Source organism: Bubalus kerabau, chromosome 6, assembly GCF_029407905.1.
Source record: "Bubalus kerabau isolate K-KA32 ecotype Philippines breed swamp buffalo chromosome 6, PCC_UOA_SB_1v2, whole genome shotgun sequence".
Lineage (NCBI taxonomy): Eukaryota > Metazoa > Chordata > Mammalia > Artiodactyla > Bovidae > Bubalus > Bubalus kerabau.
Genome location: NC_073629.1, coordinates 58,617,251 through 58,637,577, shown reverse-complemented (window position 1 = coordinate 58,637,577; position 20,327 = coordinate 58,617,251). Strand labels below are relative to the sequence as shown.

The 20,327-nt window shown below is 36.7% G+C and overlaps 1 protein-coding gene across 1 annotated transcript in view; it reads right to left on the bottom strand.

Annotated features, from left to right (window-relative positions):
- The window catches only part of COL24A1 (collagen type XXIV alpha 1 chain), a 404,934-nt gene that overhangs the window by 165,790 nt on the left and 218,817 nt on the right, over positions 1-20,327 (bottom strand). The window lies entirely within an intron of this gene.

Below are 20,327 nucleotides of genomic sequence, written 5' to 3'. Positions count from 1 at the left end.
ATATGAATGTCTAATTTGTGACAGGCTCTCTGCTGGGAGGCATGGAGCTTCAATTGTCCTTGTAGAACTAACAGTTCAGTGGATGTAATAAAAACTCCTGCAGTTTTTACAGATTCTTGATGTGGATTACACTAGCTTAAGAAATCATTTCTGTGACTTCCTTCTTTGAAAGCTCCTCAGTACATGAGGGAATAACACATTAATTCACTAATTCACTCAAAAAATATCGGGTGCCTACTTTGTGCCTTGCCCTATGCTAGTTGATGAGATTTCATTAGAAAGCAAAGGAGACCTAGGACTTGCCCTGATGAGGCAAAAAGTCCTGTAGAAATAAGAAAAACTAAATTAAAAAGTGAATAATTATAAATTATGATAAGAGGTTCACAAAGGAAACAACTGTGATGCTGAGGTGGTGAATAAAAGACATATTTTTACAAAAGATGGTCAGGGTAAATCTGAGACCTAGTATTTAAGCTGAAAGTTCAAGAATAAGAAGAGGCTAGCCAGGAGAAGAAGAAGAAGAAGAAAGGAGGAAGAGCTTTCTAGGCAGAGAAAATAGCTTGAGTAAAGAATGAATTTGGCAGAGGTGAAAGAAGGCAATCAGTAACACTGTTTCAGAGTGAACAAGGCTCCTGGTGCATCTATCTTTATGGATTCTGTCTCTCTGGATTCTGCTTCAAGCAGTGTAGAAAGCAAAAATGGTAACAGAACAAGTTTCACAAGAGTATAATCCTTCTCCTGTTTTCAATTATGAAGTTACTTTCTTTTATTTAAAAATGTATGAAATGGGTTTCCCTGATGGGTCAGTGGTAAAGAATCTTCCTGCCAATGCCGGAGACACAGGCTCAATCCCTGGCCTGAGAAGAGCCCTCATGCCATGGAGCAACTAAGCCTGTGCACCACAGCTACGGAGCCCGCACCCTAGAGCCCAGGAACCACAACTACTGAAGCCTGCATGGCCTAGAACGCTCAGCAACAGGAGAAGGGACCACAGTGAGAAGCCCTTGCACCACGACTAAAGAGTAGCACTTGCTAGTCACAACTAGAGAAAAGTCCATGCACAGCAACAAAGACCCAGAATAGCCAATAAATAAATAAATAAAGTTATTTTTAAAAAATGTATGAAACATTGTCTTTTCCGATAGCTACCAAAGATACTACTTCAGCAGATTATCATATAATAATACATATAAGCATTAGAAGATACCTGAATCATGAAAAATGGTTTGCTGTGTTGAAGCTAACTGAAGTTAATATATAGGGGCATGATTTTATCCACACACACACACACACACACATACATATATATATATATAGAAAGCTGAGCACAGAAGAATTGATGCTTTTGAACTGTGGTTTTGGAGAAGACTCTTGAGAGTCCCTTGGACTACAAGGAGATCCAACCAGTCAATCCTAAAGGAAATCAGTCCTGGGTGTTCATTGGAAGGACTGATACTGAAGCTGAAATTCCAATACTTTGGCCACCTGATGCGAAGAGCTGATTCATTTGGAAAGCCCCTGATGTTGGGAAAGATTGAGGGCAGGAGGAGAAGGGGACGACAGAGGATGAGATAGTTGGATGGCATCATCAACTCAATGGACAAGTTTAGGTAAACTCCGGGAGCTGGTAATGGACAGGGAGGCCTGGAGTGCTCCGGTTCATGGGATCACAAAGAGTTGGACATGACTGAGCGACTGAACTGATATATGTATCCTCACCCACATCTATCTATCTGTTGATTACGTATACACTAACATATGTTAAACACTTGCTATATGTCTGATTTAATCTTCACAACAACCATATTTGGTAGTATTATCATAATTCCCCCTTAACAAATAAGGCAGATGAGTCAAGAAGCTTTCTAAAGTATATGAGCTTAAATAGTATAGATGAGTTTAAGTGGTTACTGAACACTTGAAATATGGCTAGTCCACACTGACATGTGCTATAAATGCAAAAGACACTCAGGATTTCAAAGACCTACTACAAAAAAGTTGAAGCTAAAGCTCCAATACTTCGGCCACCTGATGCGAAGAGCTGACTCATTTGAAAAGACCCTGATGCTGGGAAAGATTGAGGGGGGGGGTGGAGAAGGGGATGACAGAGGATGAGATGGTTGGATGGCATCACTGACTCAATGGACATGGGTTTGGGTGGACTCCGGCAGTTGGTGATGGACAGGGAGGCCTGGCATGCTGCGGTTCATGGGGTCGCAAAGAGTTGGACACGGCTGAGAGACTGAAGTGAAGTACAAAAAGAATGCAAAATATCTAATTAATAACTATTTACACTGATTACATATTAAAATGATAATGCTTTGGATATATTAGTTAAGTAAATATTACTAAAATCAATTTCACTTTTTTACATTTTAAATGTGGCTATTGGAAAATTTTAAATTACATTTGTGACTTACATCATATTTCTATTGGATAATACTAATTCATATTTTTAAACAACATGCTAATATTAGTAGTTATATCCAGATGAAAGGGACCTAATAATTTATTTCTATGGTCCTTTAAATTTAAGGGAGTGAAGGCTTTCAATCTGAAACAATGATCTACAGTCAGTTAATCAAATCTGAGCAGAAACAATGAAATTGAACTCTTTTGTGAGACAATAACCAAAACAGCAGAACCTAAGAACTGCCTTATAGCTCAAATGGTAAAGAATCTGCCTGCAATGCAGGAGACCTGGGTTCAATCCCTGGTTCGGGAAGATCCTGTGGAGAAGGGAATAGCAATCCTCTCTAGTATTCTTGCTTGGAGAATCCCACAGACAGAGAAGGCTGGATGGCTACAGTTTGTGGGGTCTGAAAGAGTCAGACATGACTGAATGACTAACACTTTTTCTAAATACAGACTAGTTAATTCAAGGGGGGAAAAAAAACCTCCTTTTCCTAACAAGTCAAATTTAGATGGATGAATGGAGTAGGGGCCATTTAGCTTATCCTGATACTGACCATGCATACCAGAGTAATATTACCTACAAAAATATTTTGCTTAGCCCACAGTTCACACATACTAATTTTAAAAAGCTGAATACGGTGCTAAGATTTATCAATCTGGAGGTTTTATATTAAAAGTTTTTATATGTAAAGATTTATAAGATGCCTGGCTTCAGATGACTAGCATAGTGTATGCTAGGCTAGTGTGTTCTCAAAGACAAATATTGGATGAGCGCTCTTCAGTTCACCACAGTCCCTGTCAATCGCTCATCTCATACCTAACCATTTCACTATTTATACTACCTGCCTGATCCCAATAGGGTATTTGAGTTTGTCACTCCTGATGTCAGTATTAGAAGGTGCAGTCCATCAAAAGGGCATAATTGGAAGAGACAAGTTCTTATTGGAAAGACAAATAACTCCTAGGATTATATCCATTTCCACAGGGAATCTTTAATGAAACTTAGCTAGGGAACAGATGTACAATGGTTTCCTTAGACTATTTCAGGACCCCAAAAGCCTAATACAAACATATTAAATCTGCTAACACTCAAGTTTTGGCTTATAAAGTGGGGACAGATCTATACGTAACCAGTTTTATTCTGGAGAGCAATTGTATGTAGAGTATGTTATAAGAGAGTATATAGTAAAACAGAAGATGCATCTAATCCATAGCCTAGCACTTTCATTTCTAACTGGACACCTGGGTTTCTACTCACACATACATGCACTAGGAGATACACAGAAAATGTCCATGGTGGCATTATTTAAGTAGAAAAGTAGAATCATCTGAATTATTGGCTTGTAAACAGATAAACTGAAATGTATTCATACACTGGAAAAACTCAACAGCAATTAAAATTAATGGACCAGACAGATCTACATATATCAATATAAATCAACGTTTTAAGACAATAATGTTGAGTGAGAAAAAAGCATACATCCTTTTCAAAAGGGTTTTGTTGTTGTTTTGTCATTTAGTTGTTAAGTTGTGTCTGACTCTTTGGCCATCCGATAGACGTTCTCTATGGGATTTCCCAGGCAAAAATACTGAAGTGGGTTGCCATTGCCTTTTCCAGGGGATCTTCCTGACTCAGAGATCAAACCTGTGTCTCCTGCATTGGCAGGCAGAGTCTTTACCACTGAGCCACCAGAGAAGCCAGAAAAGGATACACCTTTATGAAAACATTTTATGCAAAATTTTTAAATAAATATAATAATAGTATAATTTGTTACTGATGTAAAATACATGGAAATTACATACACAACTTCAGAGTAATGGTTTATGTCTATGTATAGACCGGTAGCTCATTGTTATTTTAATTTGCTTGCTCGTAACAAGCAAGCTTTTGTTGTTGTAAGCCACTGATATTTTGAGATTGTTTCTTTCTGCAGCAAAACTTAGCCTAATGTGACTGATGCAATGCATGTTTCAAAACTGATGAACTCTGGCATTTACTTATTTGAAAAACAGGTGATTTTCCTTCACTTTCTTCTAACCCACATACTAAAGGCCCTAGGTGGTGGTGGAACTGTAAGGAAAAAGGAAGTTGGGATTCTAAGTCACTTTGTATGGGAGAGCTACTTGATAATACCTGCATTGGACTATTAACATGAGCAAAAACAACTTCTTATCAAATTTAGCCTACAGAAATACTAGGTTTATTTGTTATGGCTGTTAATATTCCCCTAAAAATATAGTGAATTAACATGTATTGACATAAAATTGTAAAACTTTGTAACTCAGTCCAGTTGGCTTATTCAAAAGGTAGTCTCACAGAAATGATTCTATAAATAAAGGTGGCATAGAGTGCACTGAACCAATCTCTGGTTTTTATTGCAATCAATTTATTCAGTAAGTACAAAATGATCTGAAGAAAATAAAATTGCATGAATATTTATTTACTCATGTAATAAGCTATATGCTAAGAGTGGTACAGGATATAAAGGTGAATAAAATTTAATAAGAATGAATAATCTAGTAAATTGGATAAAGAAAAGCATATTTTCTGTAAGTTAAGGAAGAAAAATAAAACCTATATAATGCAAAGACATGGGGTATTGTATTTGGTTGAGAACATAAGGAAAAGCTTTACAGAGAACATACTATTTGAGGTACGGCTAACTGATGACAAGATAAATGGTGAAAGTATATTCAAAGCAGAGGGAATGATTTGAACAGAAAGTAGGAGTTAGCAAATGATGAAACATTTGTCGAAGATAAAGTAAATCCAGATTGTCTGGAGCACAGGATATGTGTAGGAAAGAGACTTGAACAGATATATGGTGATGTCCTATTGAGGGCTTTGACTGCCAAGCGAGACATTTGTATTTGTGGTGCTTGCAGAAGAATTTGTGTTTGTAGAAGAATCATTGTTGGTTTGAGTAAAGGAGGAATATAATCATATCTGTACTGAAAGGACAGTAATTTTACAACATTATGTTCAGTGCGTAGAAATGGGAAAAAAAAAAAAAAAACAACAGAAAATGGTGTGAAGAGTTAGAAGTTATTGTAATAGTACAGGTTAACTGTAATAACTCTTATGACAATGGTATCATGACTTGGAACAGCAGCTCAGGGGAGAAGCCAGTGTCAAAGGAAATACGAATTAAGTCATGGGACAATTATGGCTCTTAGAGAGTTTATTCTGAAATATTAATTTGTGAGTCCATAGAAAAATCAATCCTGAAATCATAAGAATGACGCAGTACATACAGTAAAAGAACAAAAACAGGAGAGAATTTTAATGAAGATTCTTTGGAAGCAAGAGATAGAGGGAAAAAAAGGGAAGAGTCAGAGAGGAGGGGAACCAGGAATGTGCAAAAAAACGTTCAAGGAGGGAAAATTTTTAGATAGAAATTGGTATTGTGTGGGAAGGGTTGAAAAGAATGAATATTGAGACAGTCATAGGGGTTGGCAATTAGAAGGCTGGTGGTGATCTTTAAGAACAATTTAAGTATCTTGTGTGTTTGAATATAATTTTGCCAAAGCGAAGGTGGGAGAAAGTTTGGTGGTTTATTATTTTAAGAAGTGTGACAACAAAAAGGAGGAGGCACAATAACTGCATGAGGACATAGTTTAAAAATATTTTATTTAGAATCTAAATTTTATTCTATCTGCCAAATAAAAGAAACTCATCTACAATAGAAAAATACTCTTCTGAAGAGAAGGAAATTATATTCAAAACCTATTTTTTGCTCTATTTCACAGGATGAGTTTAAAAAAAAAAACAGGCTAATATTATGGCTTATTCCAACACATTTGTATCAGAGAGAAGGTATTAGCAGGTTTTATAGGTTCTCAAGGTCTATGAGTTATCTCTAGATAAGGTCCCAGAAGTTATCTCTATATAGCTTCCTTGCCCTGTGAATGCTTTGTGAGTTACAGAACTCAAAGCAGAGACATGTGTTAAGAAAAGGTTCCCTATAACCTCTTTATTGCAGAAAGCACTGTTTAAAAGGACAGATTCAGCTGCCGTGACTTGCTCTAATTTTAACCCATGAAATCTTAAGTATCACATACACCAAAGAGACAGAAAATTATACATTCAATTTTAAAGTGCTCAAATGCAAATTATGAGTATGTGAAAATGCACACAATTTATCCATATTTTTAATCTGTGGACCCTCAGAGTAAAAATATGGTTTCCTTTTCTGTTCCTTTCAATTCATTCTTCTTTATTTCAAAACAAACGTTGAAATCGTTCATACAATTGTACTAGCCATGTCTTGCTGCAGAACAAATTACCCCCAAATCAGTGGCTTTAAAACAACAGACACATTATCTCACAGTTTCCATCAGTCAAGAATTCAGAGTAGCTTAGCTTGGGTAATTCTGGCTCAGAGTTTTTCATGTGGTTGTGGTTAAGATTTGACATGGGCTGTAGTCATCTGAAGACGTGACTGAGAATAGGGAATTCATTTCCAAGAAGGTTATTAGCTGGAGGCCTCAGTTTCTTGCTATATAGGCCTCTGTACAGTTTGATTATGTAGCAGCCAGAGTGAATAATTCAAAAGAGAGACTAATCCAAGAGAAAGAATAATCTAAGAGAGAGAGGGAGCAAGGAAGACGCTGCAATGTCTTTTATGACCTAGTTACACACTGCTGCTTCTGCTGTAGCCTATTCATTACAAGTGAGTCACCCACTCCACTGTTCTTGCCTGGAGAATCCCAGGGACGGAGAGCCTGGTGGGCTGCCATCTATGGGGTCGCACAGAGTCGGATACGACTGAAGCGACTTAGCAGCAGCAGAGTCACTAAGTCCACTACACACTCAGAGAGTGAAATAAGATTGTCTTCCGGAAAAGAGGAACGTCAAAGAATTTGTAGACATATATTAAAACTATCACAATGACGCAATTTTATTCTTGACTTGATTTGATGTTTTATTAAGACGTGATTCCTTCTAATAGTTTCCTCCGGTTTTTCACATCTGTTAAGTTAGACACTTCAGTAGAAATATTCTAAGTAGTTTTGGAATGATGTACATTTTCCCAAAGATGAAATGCATAAACTTTCATTCTTATTTCATTAGTTATTATTATGTGTCATGTATAAGACATTATAGTAGTCAATTAATAACTAAAATATAAAGTTGCCATAAGATAAATCACTATAGAGCATCAGATAAAGTAGGAGTCAGCAATCCATGACCCTGAGAGCTGGCTGCCTGTTTTTGTAAATAAAGTTTTGTTGGAACACAGCCATGACCATTTATTTACCTATTGTCTATGACTGCTTTCATCCTATGAAGGCAGACCTGAATGGTTGGGATAGAGATTGTACAGCCCACATAACCCAAACCATTTCTGTTGGGTACTTGAGGTAGTTGTTGAAGCCATAGCCTCAACTTAAAAGAATTATCAGCAATTTACACCTTTTTGATAAAGAATTTTCATTAAAAATGTTTCAAAACACCTATACCACCTCTAACTCACATTAAAAAACAAAGCTTACAGCCAGAACATGACATGCTAAGTGTCAAGAGCTAGATAACTCTAAAATAATTGAAAACATTTCACTTTTTGCAAAATGGGATATGTAATAATCTATTTAAAGATTTTGTTAGCTCTAGTGGAAACTCAGAAGACCAAAAGGCCTTATGTATAATAAATAACTTGCTACAATTGAAAAGAAATACTATTTTTTCCCCAAAAGTCAGTAAAACTCTAAAATACTCAAGTTGAATTTTTTTAAAAGTAACCACATCCTACTGAAAATAAAATTAGGATATTTCTTAGTTAAAGCCAAAATGTTAAAAAAAATTTATATGACGTTCTTAGATTTGACAATTATCTTAAAAAAAAAATCATTGTGCCCTAACTGTGGAACTATTCTGTATTGTTTCAAAATTTCTATTCAATGTAAAAAACAATCATACTTACAAGGATAAAGAATTTCAGACCCCCAAACTCTTCAAATTCACTTGAAAATACAATATACAAGGCTAATTCCCTACAATTTGGTGTTCTGTTTTATCTTAGAAACACATTAACTTCAGTGTTTACACTGATACTATTGTGTGTATTCTTTAAGAGAATTTTAGTAGTCATCTTACCAGAATAAAAGTAGTAATTGGTAGTGCCATATGTAATTGCTGATATTTGACTACTACTACATTTTAACCTTAAAAATGGTATGTTTTCATGGCTCAATCTAGTACAAACTTGGAAGACAGGAGAAACAGAAGATCTGTTAGACATGAGGAAATCACTTCAAACACTACATGGAAAAAAGTGATTTTATTACAAGCGATTATTTCTCTATCTCAACTTCTCATACTTTTGTCCAAGGAGAGAACAATACAGACTCTTGTCAGTTGAGACAGAAAAAGGGAAGATGTAGAAAAGTGGAAAGAAAGGGTATATAACATGTTTGGACAAGAAAGAGGACTTCCTTTTTAGATATAAGAAATATGAGGCATATATGAAACACTTTGGTAGGAATATTTAATATACAATTGTATAAGAGGGTCTAGAGCTAAAAGATATTTGTGAATCATCAGAAAATAGTAAAGACCTAGAGAGTAAATGAGTCACCAAAGAAAGTAAATACACTGAGAAAAATAAAAGGCTAAGACCAGTAGCATTTAGAGAGGTAACTTGAAAAAAAGGAAACTTACAGAAATGTCCTATACATAAAACAGAAGTGTACTGACACAGCTATATTTAAAATGAGTAACCAATAAAGACCTCTTGTATAGCACATGGAACCCTGCTCATTGTTACGTGGCAGTCTGGATGAGAGGAGGATTTGGGGGAGGATGGATACATGTATATGTATGGATGAGTCCCTTTGCTGTTCACCGGAAACTATCATAACATTGTTAATTGGCTATACTTCAATTCAAAATAAAAAGTTCAAAAAAAATTTTTTAAAAAGAAAGTATACTGTCAAAAGGAGGACACTGTCTATTTATCATCCATAATATTTCTTCAGACCTTTTCATTTGAGGGTAATTTTATGACTTGACAAGAATGAACAAATACTTTCTATTTATTTGTACATACATCACTATTTCCAAATAGGTAATCTCTGGGCCACTTTACTCCTATTTTCAAACAAAATCTGTAAGCTAAGGATATACTTCTTGTGACTTGGAATAAGCTACTTTAGCTCACTGTGCCTTATCTTTCATGATTTAGGAAGATGTGGCTTTAAGTTTATCAGTTTGTATGTTCTATAAAGCCAAGATGATGTCCTGTCTGATACTGAATCCCTTATGTCTAACATACTGCCTGGAATACATAAGATAATATATCTGGAATGAAAGAGTGAATAAATTAGATAGAGCAGTGGCAGCAGAAACAGAGATGAGCTGCACACACAATCTTTTAAGATCTTGATCTGTGGGTTTACTCTCAGGCCCAGCATGAGCTTTCACAAGATAAGCAGCTTTACTGAGTATGGGGGAGCCAGGTGCTCCAGGAATATCAGAAAGGGCCACAAGATAAGGATAAGACAGAAAAGTAGGACTTGAGCTCAGTTTCTTTCACAATAATGTCAAAATCACAAATAACTGTTAAATAACCATCAACAAAAAAGACTAGAACCAATCAAAAAAAGATACTTCACATCCAAAGACAAAGTAGAAACCACAACGAAATGGTAGGAAGGGGTGCATTCGCGATAAAATCAAATACCATACACCCTGGGTAGGTGACCCACAAACTGGAAAATAATTCTATCACAGACCTTCTTCCACAGGACTCAAGGATCTAGGCCCCACATCAGGCTCTCCAGTCTCAGGGTTTGCCATAGGGAAGAGGAGTTCCTAGGGCATCTGGTTTTGAAGGCTGGTGGGGCTTTAGTGCAGGACTAGGGGAAACAGAAACTCCACTCCTGGAGGGTGCACACAAGATTTCATGGGCACTGGGACCCAAAGCAAAGCTGTGACTCCACAGAACCCTAGGCCACACCTACCTATGGGACCTGGGAAGTCTCCTAGGGAGGCAGGGGGTGACTATGGCTCACTGTAGGGACAAGGACACTGATGGTGGAGAGTTCAGGAAATACTCATTAGTATGAGCTCTTCTGGGATAAACATTTTGGCAGAGACTGGCCCCACTCAACAGCCTGTAGGCTCCAGTGCTGGGATATCTTAGTTTGAACAACAAAAAGGATAGGAACACAGGCCCACCCATGAGCAGACAGGCTGCTTAAAGTATTCCTGATCCCACAGCCACCTATAAACACACCCCTTGACACAGCCCTGCCCACCACAGGGATAGGATCCAGCTCTAATACAGCTCTACCCACCAGTGAGTAGGTACCCATCTCTCCCACCAGGAAGCCTACACAAGCCCCAAGACCAACCTCACCCATCAGGGGACAGACAACAGAAGCAAGACGAACTACAATCCTGCAGCCTGCAGAATGAGACCACAAACAGAGAAAGTTAAACAAAATGAGATGGCAGAGAAATACATTCCACCTAAAGGAACAGGATAAAAAACCAGAACAACAACTAAGGGAAGTGGAGATAGGCAATGTATCTGAGAAAGAATTCAGTGTAATGATAGTAAAGATGACACAAGATCTCAAAAAAAAGAATGATGGCACAGACTGAGAAGATACAAGAAATGTTTACCAAAGAGCTAGAAGACTTAAAAAATGAAAAAACAGAGCTGAACAATAACAGAAATGAAAAATACACTAGGAGGAATCAATAGCAGAATAACTGAGGCAGAAGAAGTGAACTGGAATACAGAATCATGGAAATCACTGCCAAGAAACAAAATAAAGAAAACATAATGAAAAGGAACAAGGACAGTCTAAGGGACTTCTGGGACAATATTAAATGCATCAACAGTCACATTACAGCATTCCCAGAATGAAAAGTGAAAAAGGGTCTGAGAAAATATTTGAGGAGATAATAGCTGAAAACTACTCAGCTTATTTAACTTATATACTCTGTGAAATACTGGGCTGAATGACTCACAGGCTGGATCAAGATTACTGGGAGAAATGTCAACAACCACAAAAATGCAGATGATACCACTATAATGGCAGACAGCAAAGAGGAACTAAAAAACCTTTTGATGAGGGTTAAAGAGAAGACTGAAAAAGCTGGCTTAAAACTTCACATTCAAAAAACTAAGATCAAGGCATTTGGTGCCATCACTTCATGGTAACAGATAGGGAAAAAGTGGAAACAGTGACATATTTTATTTTATTGGGCTCCCAAAATGACTGTGGATGGTAACTGCAGCCATGAAATTAAAAGACACTAGCTCCTTGGACAGAGAAGGCAACGGCAACCCACTCTAGTACTCTTGCCTGGAAAAACCCATGGATGGAGGAGCCTGGTAGGCTGCAGTTCCTGGGGTCGCGAAGGGTCGGACACGACTGAGCGCCTTAACTTTCACTTTTCACTTTCATGCATTGGAGAAGGAAATGGCAATCCACTCCAGTGTTCTTGCCTGGAGAATCCCAGGGACGGCGGAGCCTGGTGGGCTGCCATCTATGGGGTCGCACAGAGTTGGACACGACTGAAGAGACTTAGCAGCAGCAGTGGCAGCAGCTCCTTGGAAGAAAAGCTATGACAAACCAGACAGAGTATTAAAAAGCAGAGACATCACTTTGCTGACCAAGGTCCATAAAGTCAAAGCTATGGTTTTTCCAGTAGTTGTGTACAGATGTGACAGTTGGCTCATAAAGAAGGCTGAGCACCAAAGAATTGATGCCTTTGAATTGTGATGCTGGAGAAGACTCTTGAGACTCCTTTGGACAGCAGGGATATCAAACCAGTCAATCCTAAAGGAAATCAACCCTGAATATTCATGGAAGGACTAATGCTGAAGCTGAAGTTCCAAACTTTGGCCACCTGATGCAAAGAGCTGGCTTATTGGAAAAGCCCCTGATGCTGGGAAAGATTGAGGGCAGGAGGAGGTGGTGAGAGAGGATGAGATGGCTGGATGGTGTCACCAACTCAATGGACATAGCTTGAGCAAACTCTGGGAGATAATGAAGGACAGGGGAGCCTGGCATGCTGCAGTTCATGGCATTGCGAAGAGTTGGACACAACTTTCTGAGTAAACAGCAATGGGAATGGAAACAGCCACCCAAGTCCAAGAAGCACAGAGAGTCCTATACATGATAAACCCAAGAAGGAACATGCTGAGAAACATTTTAATCAAATTGACAAAAATTAAAGACAAAGAAAAAATATTAAAAGTAACAAGGGAAAAGCAAAAAATAACATACAATGGAATCCCTATAAGGTTATCAGCTGATTTTTCAGTAGAAATTCTGTAGGCCACAATGGAGTGATCATATGTTTAAAGTGATGGAAGGAAAAATCTACAACCAAGAAATATCCTACCCAGCAAGGCTCTCATTCAGATTTGACAGAGAAATCAAAGGTTAACAGACAAGCAAAAATTAAGAGAATTAAGCACCACAAAACCAGTTGTACAGCAAATGCTAAGGAAAATTTCTAGGTAAACAAGAAAAGCCCACAACTAGAAACAAGAAAATTATGAATGGAAAAGCTCACCAGGAAAGGCAAACACAAAGTAAAGGTGGGAAATCATCCACACGCAATATGATATTAAACCCAGCAATCATGAGAAGAGGAGAGAACAAGTGCAGAATACTGGAAATGCATTTGAAATAAAGAGGCCAGAAATTTAAAACAATCTTTATATATTTATATATAGATGGCTATATTAAAACCTCAAGGTAATAGCAAACCAAAAATCTACAATATATAAAAACACTAAATAGAAAAAGCAATTCAAGTACGACACTATAGATAGTCATCAAATCACAAGAGAAGAGAATAAAAGAGGAAGGGAAGCAAAAGGACCTACAAAAACAAATCCAAAACAATTAAAATGGCAACAAGAACATATATATTGGTAATTACCTTCAATGTAAATGGATTAAATGCTCCAACCAAAAGACACAGACTAACTGAATGAATACAAAAACAAGACCCATATACATATTATCTCAAAGAGACCCATTTCAGATGCAGGGACACATACAAACTGTAAGTGTGGGGGTGGGAATAGGTGTTCCATGCAAATGGAAATCAAAAGAAAGCTGGAGCAGCAGTACTCATATCTGACAAAATAGACTTTAAAATAAAGACTATTACAAAGACAGAGAAGGACACTATATAATGATCAAAGGATCAATCCAAAAAGATACAACAATTGTAAATGTATAAGCACTCAACATAGGAGCACCTCAAAATATAAGGCAAATGATAACAGCCACAAAAGGAGAAATTAACAGTAACATAATAATAGTGGACTTCCATTCCCCACTTGTATCAATGGACAGGTCATTTAGATAGAAAATCAATAAGGAAACATAGGTCTTAAATAACATATTAGATCAGATTAACTTAATTGATATTTACAGACTATTTCATCCAAAAGCAGCAGATTACATGTTCTTCTCAAGTTCACATGGAACATTCTCCGGGATGGATCCCATGCTAGGCTACAAAATAAGCCTTGGTAAATTTAAGAAAACTGAAATCATATCAAGCATCTTTTCCAACCATGATGCTATGAGATTAGAAAACAACCACAAGAAAAAAAAAATAACCCAAAAATGTGGAGGCTAAGCAATATGTTACAAAACAAAGAGGAAATAAATACATAGAGACAAACGAAAATGAAATCAGGATGATCCAAAACCTAAGAGATGCAGCAAAAGCAGTTCTGCTGCTGCTGCTGCTGCTGCTAAGTCGCGTCAGTCATGTCCAACTCTGTGCGACCCCATAGATGGCAGACCAGGCTCCCCCGTCTCTGGGATTCTCCAGGCAAGAATACTGGAGTGGGTTGTCATTTCCTTCTCCAATGCCTGAAAGTGAAAAGTGAAAGTGAAGCCACTCAGTCGTGTCCGACTCTTAGTGACCCCATGCACTGCAGCCCACCAGGCTCCTCCTTCCATGGGATTTCCCAGGCAAGAGTACTGGAGTGGGGTGCATACAAGCTTATCTCAGTAAGCAAAAAAAAAAAAAAAAAGGAAAAAAACCTCAAACCACCTAACTTTACAGCTAAAGCAACTAGATAAAGAAGAAAAAATAAAATCCAAAGTTAGTAGAAGAAAAGAAAGAAAGATCAGAACAGAAATAAATGAAACAGAGACAAAGGAAACAGTAGATATGAAACTAAAAGCTGTTTCTTGGAAAAGATGAACAAAAATTGTTAAATCTTTAGCCAGACTCATCAAGAAAGAGAGAGAGAGGACCCAAATCAATAAAATTAAAAATGAAAAAGGAGAAGTTACAACAAACACCGCAGAAAATACAAAGGATCATAAGACTACTACAAGCAGCTTTATGACTGTGTGACAATACAATACAATACAATACAATACAATACAATACAAAAATGGATTACCTAGAAGAAATGGACAGATTCTTAGGTACGATCTTCCAACACTGGGTCAGAAAGAGATAGAACATATGAAGAGACCAATCACAAGTAGTGAAATTGAAACTGAAATTTAAAAACTTCCAACAAACAAGTCCAGTGAAAGGCAGTGTCACAGGCGAATTCTATCAAACATTTAGAGAAGAGTTAACACCTATCCTTCTGATACTATTCCAAAAATTGCAGAGGAAGGAACACTCCAAACTCATACTATGAGGTCACCATCACCCTAAATCCAAAATCAGACAAAGATGCCACACACACAAAAAAATTACAGGCCAATATCAATCATGAACATAGACACAAAAATCCTCAACAAAAACACTAACAACTGAATCCAACAATACATTAAAAGGATGAGACATAATGATTAAGTGGGATTTATCCCAAGGATGCCAGGATTTTTCAATATCTACAAATCCATCAGTGTGATACACATTAACAAACTGAAGAATAAAAACTACGTAATCATCTCAATAGATGCAGAAAAAGCTTTTTGACAAAATTCAACAGTTTATGATAAAAATCCTCCAGAAAGTAGGCCTTAACATAATAAAAGCCATACATGACAAACCCACAGCTATCATCACACTCCATGGTGAAAAGCTGAAGGATTTCTTTTAAGATCAGGAACAAGACAAGGATGTTCACTCTCATCATTTTAGTCAACATAACTTTGGAAGTCCTATCCAGGGCAATCAGAAGAAAAAGAAATAAAGGAAATCCAAATTGGAAAAGAAGAGGTAAAACTTTCACTGTTTGCAGATGACATGATTCCTTACATAGAAAATCCTAAAGATGCTACTAGAAAAGTACTAAAGCTCATCAATGAAAGTCTGCATTCATTCACACTTTAAAAAGTCTCATAAAATAAATTTATGACATAAAGAAGTATCATAAAATAAATTCATTTAGTCAACATTATTTGAGAATATAATACATGCCAGACATTGATGAATAATGTGGAATATTTTACATAGTCAGTTAAGTGTGGACTATAGGATAAGCACTTCATTGTTTAAGAGGTTCCTGATTGGACAACAATTTATTTTGGTATCACAGTTCCTCTACTTCAGACTCTTGACATTTGGATATACAAGTTTCCTAAAAGATAGAACTGGTCTGTTCAGTATCTAAATAGGGAATTCAGTCTCTGAAATTTCCCTGACAACTATTTGACTTGTATTCCCTTGGATCATACATACAGTCATGAAAAAAAGTTCAGAATGAAGTTTTGCCTAGAGAAGGTCTGGCAATGATTAAAAGAATATGTCTGGAATGTCTATTTAACAGATGCTTTTACTCATGCTTATGTTATAGGAATCTTGAGACTAGAAAGGCAACTGGTTCTGTCCTTCCTGCACTAAATCGCCTGGCAATGTCGTTCACGTATTCCGCTCTTTTGAATGAGTCTTTTGGCAATAAATCAAAGGCGATAAAGTGAATATCAGCACAGATTATTAGTTTTTCTTAAAAAATGTAAGTTGGATAAGAAATAAGAGGAATTATCCTACTATGATATTTGTGTGGCACAACATTTGAATTGCTAGCTCTTCACTCTTAGAGTGAAATTCACTAGGATCATTCACAGAAAAGAATATGTGTTTATAATCATAGCACCTTTTTTTTTTCACACACAAAGCATTAAATCAGTTCTGTATTTTGTTTTTGTTTTTTTTTTTTTCCATGCAGACCCCATAAAGTGAAAGAAAGTAAAGTCGGTGAAAGAAAGTGAAGTCGCTCAGTTGTGTCTGACTCTTTGAGACACCATGGACTATAGCCCACCAGGCTCCTCCATCCATGGGATTCTCCAGGCAAGAATACTGGAGTGGGTTGCCATTTCTTTCTCCAGGGGATTTTCCGGACCTAGGGATCAAACCCAAGTCTCCCATATTGCAGGCAGATGCTTTAACCTCTGAGCCACCAGGGCAGACCCCATAGGGATTGAGTTTCTGTAGACTCTATCTGAAGATAAAACTAGAGCCAGAAAATCTATTGTCTTATGCCTCCCATCAATGTCTACATCTAAAAATGAGAAAAATAACATGATGATGTTAATATTTCCATGTACAAATCTATAAAGACTTGAGTTCCAGATTAGATCTTCAATTCTGAAGCAAGTCATGTCACCAGATTGTGTCTCATTCTTCCAATTCTAAAAAAACAAACAGGATAAACTAGATAATGTCTTGTACACTTTCCAGTTCTAAAATTCTATAACTTAAATATAAAGAGGAGAAGGAAGCAGGAGGGAGGGGATATATGTATACCTATGATTGATTCATGTTGATGTATGGCAGAAACCAACACACTATTATAAAACAATTTTCCTCCAACTAAAAATTTAAAAAAAGAAGAGAAAAAACTCTAGGTATTTTAAATCTTTTGAACAGGTGAGAAAGATGTAATAAAAAAAAAAAAAACTGGAGTATTTTTATTCCATAGTGAGGAGGGTATGTCTAGCATTCTGGAGCTTCAGTATAACCAGAGAAACTATTTACTGACAACAGCTCTAGAAAGTAAACATGGTGACTTCTCATAGATCTCACTTTATTTTAAAAAATAGAACTTCCTTGTTATCCTTCTGTTTATACAACAATAACAACAACTAACACAACCATTGCCATTTATTAAACACCTCCTGTGAGCATAGTTCATCTTAGGCAGTTAGTTTCCAACCCTGACAATAAACATAGAAAGATATCTCACTTAAGTTTTACAAATGACAAAGAAGGAATCCAAGATCAGGTTTAAAGGAAGTGATACTTGGGCTGACTTGTGGAAGAAGAAGAGTAGGTAGTATTTGTAATCCAGAAAAGATAGGAAGGACATTATAGGAAGTAACAAGAGCCAGATGAGCTGTTACATACTCTGCTTTACCTCCTTCTAGCCGTTCTGAACTGCTTATGATACAGTTCTAAAAACACTCCCAATCTTCATGCCTCCATATATTTTGTGTTCATGCTGTTCCCAATGACATGTCCTTCCATATTCTGACTATCTCACAAGAATATGTCATATTTTCTGAATTAGCTTAAGCACACTAAAGTCCTTTTAGGAAACAGTAGCAAAAAGCAATTACCTTTTCTTACTTTATCTCAGTTCATCATATATAACATATACTTATTGAAAATATATACTATGAAAGGCATTTACTTATTGCTGTGTGAGACAGTTTTCTGTTGAGATAGTTCAAATAAAAAAATAAATATGGTATGAAGCAATAAATTAAGAACCACAATTCTGAACATAAAGGCTTAACAGAGGAAGCAATTGAATCTAATTGGGTAGGGAGAGCAGGAAAGACTTCAAGCTTGAGCAGATGATTTAAGATGGGTCTCGGAAGTTGATGTTAGGCCGACAATAGGAGTAGGAAAGTCATGGTCTTCAGAGGTGATAGAAACAATGCCGTAAATAAGAGGGTTACATTTAAGGTATGCTGAATGCCCTGGTTTGGCCTAGTAAGTTGGGAAGTGTGAGAAATAATGATAAAGTTAAGTGAGGTATACACTGGGAGGTTTTTAAAGTCAGGGTGAGAAATTCTTACAGCCTACATTCTTAGGCCTTTTATAGACTGATTCCTGCCCACCCTGCTCCCCATTATAATCTGCTCTGTTCTGTCCCCCTGGTATTTCTGGAGAAGCTTGCATTATCTAGGTCTTTCCTGATTTTAGTGACTATACCAGAAAAATATAGATTTTGTCACACAGTTTTTCCAAAACCATTAATTAGAACCCTCCCCCCAAAACTGAGCTCTATATCCCAGCAACTATCTTGTTATCTGAAACTGAAGAAATGAAAGGTTATAGTCTTACACAAAGTTTTCTATAAAACACAAAGCTGGCTGTATTTATGGTTAGAATAAAATCCAGATTTCACTTATTTTTTCTATAGTTAAAAAACAAAAGAGCATTAAAAGTTCCATACATATTTATGAGCAAAAATGCTGTGATACTCTCCATTAGGCTGCTATGTTGAATTGATGGAAAAAAAAGAAAAGATGTTTCAAAAACAGAATATAGAGTGAAAATGAAAAAAATCTCATTCTAATGGGGATTACAGATTTAATGACATTCCCTTGGAATTTTTTCCAAAGTAATGAAAGAAAAACTCATGAAAACTTAATATGTAGAAATCCTTTGACCCTTAAAACAGGACTTCAAAAAACAATGGATAATTTCATAAAAATGTTTCTAGTGAACATGTGCATATAAAGAATAGATTTCATTGTTCTTAGAAAATATTTCCTTTTAAGATTCTTTAAGCATCTGTTAAGGAAAACAAACTATAAATCTCAGTAGGTTACTTTGGATGTACATGTGCTCTATATAAATGCAAATTAATTCACTATGTTCACACATAATATACAAAATCAATGCCTGAGAGCAATCTGAATATGTTTTCTAATTTGAAAACACATTTGTGTTTAGTGATTTCTTTTGTTTGTTTAAGAATAAATGACTAATAAAGCAGAATTGCATATGGCAGATTGATATAATCAAACTGATATATTCCAAATAAAATTCTAGAAAAGGAAAGGGCAATTAAAACTTGTCAGCCAAATCCTGATCACTGTCTGTTTTTGTATATAAAGTTTTATCTGGAACAAAGCAAGACTCATTCATTTACTTGTTGTCTATAACAGCAAATTTGGAAAACTCAGCAGTGGCCACAAAACTAGAAAAGGTCAGTTTTCATTCCAATCCCAAAGAACGCTCAAACTACTGCACAATTGCACTCATCTCACATGCTAGTAATGTAATGCTTAAAATTCTCCAAGCCAGGCTTCAGCAATATGTGAACTGTAAACTTCCAGATGTTCAAGCTGGTTTTAGAAAAGGCAGAGGAACCAGAGATCAAATTGCCAACATCAGCTGGATCATCAAAAAAGCAAGAGAGTTCCAGAAAAACATCTATTTCTGCTTTATTGACTATGCCAAAGCCTTTGACTGTGTGGATCACGATAAACTGGAAAATTCTGAAAGAGCTGGGAATACCAAACCACCTGACCTGCCTCTTGAGAAACCTGTATGCGGGTCAGGAAGCAACAGTTAGAACTGGACATGGAACAACAGACTGGTTCCAAATAGGAAAAGGAGTACGTTAAGGCTGTATATTGTCACTCTGCTTATTTAACTTATATGCAGAGTACATCATGAGAAACGCTGGGCTGGAGGAAGCACAAGCTGGAATCAACATTGCCGGGAGAAATATCAATAACCTCAGATATGCAGATGACACCACCCTTATGGCAGAAAGTGAAGAGGAACTAAAGAGCCCTTTGATGAACGTGAAAGTGGAGAGTGAAAAAGTTGGCTTAAAGCTCAACATTCAGAAAACGAAGATCATGGCATCTGGTCCCATCATTTCATGGGAAATAGATGGGGAAACAGTGGCTGACTATATTTTTCTGGGCTCCAAAATCACTGTAGATGGTGATTGTAGCCATGAAATTAAAAGACACATACTCCTTGGAAG